Here is a 6,641-nt window from a genome sequence, read left to right as displayed (position 1 = left end):
AAATTTCCGCATTGCCCCTGCCCCCCCACCACCAGGTCTGCTAGGCAGCCGTCCCATCTCTCCCTTTCTTCTCCTCTCACAGTCCATATCACGTTGTGCTTTAATTGCCTACTTCCTCACATAAATCTCACATAATTGGTGAGTTATATGAAGTCAGAACACATGTTTATATTGGTCTGTCATGTGTCCTCAAAACCTATTTCACCACCTGGCACATGGCTGGCATTCAACAAATAAAATAAATGGAAGAATAAAATCTTTTCTGTACTTCAAAGGAAAATGGTGAAAGAAAACCCTTCTTTTGTCTCCTTCAAAATAATTAGCACAGATTATTAAGTACCTGATCAGTGTATTGGCCCAAACCAATAGAAAGAACTTGAAGAAAACTAAAAGGTGCATGGAATATAGAAGATTTTACCTAAAAACTCACTGTTGTGCTGTTATTATCATTGTTTCTGTTGTTGTCTAGATTAGTCCTGTGCTTTCAAAATCTCTTTCTTTGGTCGAATTTTACAACTGAGAATAGGTCTTGAATGTGATCAGAACTTTCACTTTGAGGGATTATACAAGATGTTCATAAACACTAGTCATTGTGTAAGCATGCTTCAGAACCATGGCCTGCTGTGAATTCTTGTTCCATCCAGACAACCGCCTCCCTTTTCCTGTACCCCTTCAATATCTTGTTTCTGAAGCCCACCTCGCCTCTACTACCCATCCCCTCAGAGCCTACATGCATATCATATGTATTTCATCCAACCTGAGAAAATTTCTAGAAAATTTAGATGAAACTTTCAAAAGACACAAATCGTTGTAGGTTTGGCATCACCCACACCAGCCATTTCAGTTGATTTGCTATTAGCATCTGTGATGAGGCTTGGAGGAGGCTGCCAAAACTTGAATGTCACTGAGATGAAATTTAGCTGGTGGGGCTGAAGCCAGGCTTATTACTGTTCAGATTATGGAGCTTCATGATTGTCCTCTCTTGTTAGCATGCCTCTGCTTGAGCACAAAAAGCATAGATTGCTTTGCAAAATCTATCTTAATTAATCATAAATATTGCCTGATGGGAAGATTGCTGCTTTCATCTTTGTTAAATAAAACACAATCACCAAATCCTTTTCTTGCTCTAGGTTTTCATAGTACTGTGCAGGTTGTCTCCTTACATATTTGAGATGCTGGGAGGTCTAATGGCATGAGTATGTTACTGATAGCCTCCTTAGGTGGTGCCATCAAAAGCTGTTCCCAGCCCTTTCTCCATCAGCAGAGCCAAGTCCCAATGAGTTAAATGGGGACACTGGAATGGCAAAACAATTGCACTCCTTCCCAGCAGCTAATTAAGAAGGAGGGTAAAGCATTGTGCTAAAGACTTCAGTGAGTTTGCCTTGCAGCTCTTCAAGGGTGACCTTGTAGCAAATGTGAAAGTACAGAAGAGAATCACTGTTGCATGGTAAATGATCATCAGGAAAGTTCAAATGCTACCAAATGGGTGGCTAAGTATGCTAGAATAAGCTTGCTTTGTTCTCTGCCCCTTTGAACTCACAAAATTTCCCTTCTGTACAAAATAGAAAGCAAATAATGAAGAACTTAACACTCTACTTAAATGGACAATATATAATCAGCCTCTTGCACCAGTAATATAAATGCTATGTATTAGGGTTTAAATACAGCAGTTTACTGTGGGGCACCCATGTAATATAATGGGCCTATGTATCTGTATAATGAGTATTGTAATTGCCCTTCTCTCTTGCCAGCCTCTATTTATAGAGCTTAAAAAAAAAGAAAGAAAAAAGCTAAAAATTCAATTTCCCATCTTCTCTTGCAGCTTCAAGTAATGCCCTGATACAGTTCTGACCAATGAAATATAAGGAGAAATCTCCTGACACAACCCCTTCTCCCACCTTCCTTCCACCTGGAATGAGGAAATGTACCAGTACTTGGAAGCAGGAAAACAAAAGTCACATGCCAAGGATGCCAAGATAGATAGAAGAAACCTGATTCTTAATGCCATCTGGATTCTTACAAGTCCTGGATTGCCTATGTCCAGATCTCTTGGTGTATATGTATTTAAGTCACTATTAGTCAGGTCACGTGTTCCAGATAGCAGACTCCAATCCCTTCTGATGGAGAACACAAATGACTTATGATTACTTCCTGCATTTTTTCTAAGAATGTCCTCTCTCACTCCATGGGTCTAGACTATATACATGAGCATTGCCAGAAGAGTGCCACATGAAGAGTTCAGACCGTATTCATCCCCTCTTCTGAAAAAAAATGCAACAGGTGCTTAACATGCAGCAATTAATGTCCTGAAGACCTCCTCCAATTCTAAAAATTCACAAATACCACTTGTATTAGTCAGAATCCAGTCAGGGAAATAGAAACCATATTGTATACTTCAGGGAGGATATTTAACATTAGGGATTTAATCTGGGGAAAGGAGAAGCATCACGGAGATAAGCCAGAGATAACAATAGCGAGCAGTTACTACTCCTAAAGCTGGAGGGACAAAAGAGAGCAGGTGGGTGTAAACAGAACTCAGGAACTCAGAGAAGGAGTCTCAAAGAGCTGGTGGCCAGATCTTGATGAGGAGACACCTCCAGGGAAGTGAACCCATTTACGGTCTCAGAGGGACCTGATGAAGTTCACACACAGACCTCTGAGGAGGTGGCTTTGCCAGGCTGTTCTGATCTCTCTAAGGGGATGAGATACCTCTAGTCTTGTTCCAGGAGTGCTGAAAGATGCTGGACCAGTTGCTGCAGCTAGGGTTGGGTGCTGGACCAGCTGCTGTTGGGTGATGCTGACAGGGCCCAGAGCATACAGGAAAAAGGAAGCCCCTCTCCTCTCCTTCTCCCTTCCACTCTCCTTCTACTGACCAAAACTAAGGGGAACCCAGCTTGGAAGAGTCTGGAAAATGTAGTTCACAATTTCTAGCTCCAGCATTACATCCCAGAACAGACTGGAACACGATAGATTAGGAACTATGACACTTTAGGCAAGTAAATTAGTACAGCAGAAAATGCAATAAAGAATAACTGAAATATTGAAATGATACCACAGCAGCAGTATTAATAAAGAACTAAAGTTATTTCTAAAACTATAGGCAATTCTTTTTTTAGTTGCTTTTTTTAAAATTAATTACTTTTTTTTAATGTGGTGTTCCATGATTCATTGTTTGTGTATCTATAGGCAATTCTTCCATAAAAACAAAATTGTACTTTTCTGGCTAAAAGTTGCTAGTAATTTAAAAAATTATAAATGTTATTTTTCTTTTTTTAAAATTTTATTAATATATAATAATTGTATGATGATTAGAAGACAGTTAACCAAAAATCAGAAAATAAAAAACCTTTAATTTTACTGTTTATATTTCTGACATAAATATTGCCAGAAGTCAAGGTTTACATCCTTGATAAACCAAGACAACTATTACAACTTGCCAAGTACCCTTTTAAATGCTTTGCATGTAGTATACCTATTAATCCCCAAAACAGCCCTATGAGTTAGATATGAATATTATCATTTACATTTTGCAGGTATGGAAACTGAAGCCCAGAGAGATCAAGAGACCACCCAAGGTCATATAGCTAGTAAGCAGTGGAGTGGGCATCAGATCCAGGCAATCTAGCTTCAGAAACTGCATGATTAGCCATAACCCTATATTATTGTCATTGGTGATCCAAATTCCTCTTCCGTCACCATATATGGTATTTAATAAAGACATTTTTACTTAGCATAAAAAGTGTGTACGTCATCATCATCATTTCCTTGGGTTTAAATCCTAGACATGTAATTATAAAGTCACAGGACTACATGTTTCACAGTTTGGGGAAATATCTCATTATTCTTAAATGTTACAGTTAGTTATAATCTCAACAAAACAGTTGAGCATTTTCCCTCTCTAGTAGTTGATGTTTTCTTCCAGGTTATGTCCACTATTGTTTCTTTTCCTGCTGTTTGTTCTCCTTCTTTTGGAATTTCCATTATACATTTTTTAAATATCCTATATTTGCCCTCATGGATCTCTTATTTTCTTTCATTGTTTTTTTCCCCCCTTTTCCTCTAACTCCTGGACAACTTCCCCAAGTCCATCTTCTAATTCACTGATTTGGTTTTCTATGAAATGGATGCTGCCATTCCCAGGTTTTTTCACAGTTTTAAACTCACCAATCACATTTTTAATATCCAAGTAATCAATCCTAACTTTGGACTGTTTCATGATTATCAATGCCCTAATATCATAGGCACAAAAACATTTCAAATCAGGTTGAGACTATAAATTCTCCTATTTCCTTACTATGAACTGCAAAATCACATTACATGTGTCTGATAATTTTCTATTCTTCCCATTGACTGACATACATATGTGTTCAGTTATGATGGGTCTGTCTGAAGTCATGGTGTGTCCATTCAAGTATTTCTAGCACAAATGAATAGAAAAGAAGAATTTTAAATTTAGTTTTTCTTTGCCCTTTTATAATTCTGTAGCCTTTAGAAATAGCAAGAGCCCTTTTGCCATCAGTCAGCAGATATTTTACCAAAGAACCAAGAACTGTGTTTTGCACTGTGAAATAATATATATACTGGTCTCTGCCCCTGGTTCCTAATACACACTTCCTAAAACCTTTGTAAACAGGGGTGCTAGGAGGTCTTTTGTTCTAACATTTGGTCTTTGACCTTACTTCCTAATACAGAACTCCTAAATCGCTTGGAATTTCTTGGTTGATAGCAGTGTCTTTTGTTCTAATGAGATGACTTTTGATGGGCTCCCAGATGGGGGCTGCTGACCAGAAAGACAAAGCCATAAGTAGAAGTTTGGAAGTATCAGCCTTATCTTCCATTCTCCACAGAGGGAAAAGGATCTGGAAACAAAGTTAATAATTGATCATGCCTATGTAATGAAGCCTCCATAAAAATCTTAATAGTCGGGGGTTCTGGGAGTTTCTAGGTTGGTGATCATGCGTACATGCCAGAAGCGCTGCACACCCCAACTCCACAGAGACCAAAGTTCCTATTTTGAGACCCTTCCAGACCTCACCCTATGTACCTCTTCACCTGCTGTTCATCTATATCCTTTATCATATCCTTTATTATATAATAAACTGGTAAACATGTTTCCCTGAGTTCTACAAGCTGTTCTAGCAAATAACCAAATCCAAAGGTGAGGTCATGGGAACCTCCAATCCATAGCCAAGTGGGTTAAAAGTTGTGGGTAACCTGGGGACCTACTGCATGTGATTAACAGCTGAAGGGGGAAGCCGTCTCATGTGTCTGAGCCCTTAACCTGTGGGGTCTGTGTTAACTCTGGTTAGTGTGAAATTAAATTGAATTATAGGACACTTAGCTGGTGTCACGAAGAATTGCTTGGCATAGGAAAAAGTCTCACACATCTGGTGTCAGAAATGTTGTGAGTGTGGTAGTAGTGTGAGAGTAAAGAGAAACATATGAGAAAGGAATTTTTCCTTTACAGCACAGAAGTTGTGGTGGCTTAAAGTCCACAGAGATAAAGTGCCCTTCTTTAACTGGCAGAACTGCCCATATTACAACAAAGCAGATTAGCACCCCCACTAGAATGTCCTTTCACCTAAGGGATAAACCTTGAGCTAGAACTAAAATTGATCCCCAATGTCTGGTGTTCTTCCAAAGGGTAAAGGTAATATTTAATTATTTTCATTTCTCTCTCTTGTCCCATAACCCACCCCAATCTCCTTTCCTCGTTGCTCCAGGCTAAGGGCTGCTAGTAGAGTTCCTTCAGGAGCCTCTGCCATTTCACTACTCAGGAATACTTTTCCTTCTCATAAAATGAATTGCCAGCAGGCCATTCCTTCCTCAAACTGACTTTATATTACACTACATTTCATGAAACTTCTGACTTACAGGTACCACTCATTCTGGTTTCTTGGTGTGGCATCAATATTGTCCCCTTATTTTAATGCTCCTTTTTCATTTAGAAATGTGGAACCAAGTGTAGTTAAATGCATATGAACAGATTTCCACATTTACCAGAACCAAACTAGCAGTTTCCATGAACTCGTCAATACATTTTTATTCTCCAATCCATAAATTCATTTACATCTCCACAAATAGTTCAAATTGTCCTTTCAGAGTTAACATTTATACAGGGATTTATATTCCTATATCCTAGAAAAAAAATGTATGATTCAGAAACATCACAATACTACAGATCACACCATTTGTCAATAGAAGTTGTGAAAACAAAATCTACAATATATTTCTAAGCACATTCTAACTGATGGTGGATCAAGTACCACCTGTGAATTCAAGTTTTATCAAGGAAAATAAACACTTTAGGAATTTAGAGAAGGAAATACTCATGAATATCTTGGGATAAAATTTGGGGATAGACTCTCTATAGATCCAGTGCTGAATGCAGTTTGCCAAGGCCCTGTGGGTAGCCTTGAAGCAAAGGGAAAAAGAATGAAAAATGCCATTCTACAGTATGCTAATGTCTAAGGTTAAAAGCACTGCAATGTCCATTAGAGAAGCGAAACTTCTGTCAGTAAGCAATAGAGAATACTGTTGTCAAAACACCAAGAAAGTTTTAAGTCACTGTGGCTCCTTTTCAACTACTTAGTGAAGTCTGCATCTACCTTTGCTGTTCTTGGACATTCTTGCTCAATGTA

The sequence above is a fragment of the Zalophus californianus genome, chromosome 8, assembly GCF_009762305.2.
Source record: "Zalophus californianus isolate mZalCal1 chromosome 8, mZalCal1.pri.v2, whole genome shotgun sequence".
Classification (NCBI taxonomy): Eukaryota; Metazoa; Chordata; class Mammalia; order Carnivora; family Otariidae; genus Zalophus; species Zalophus californianus.
This window is presented reverse-complemented; position numbering follows the sequence as displayed.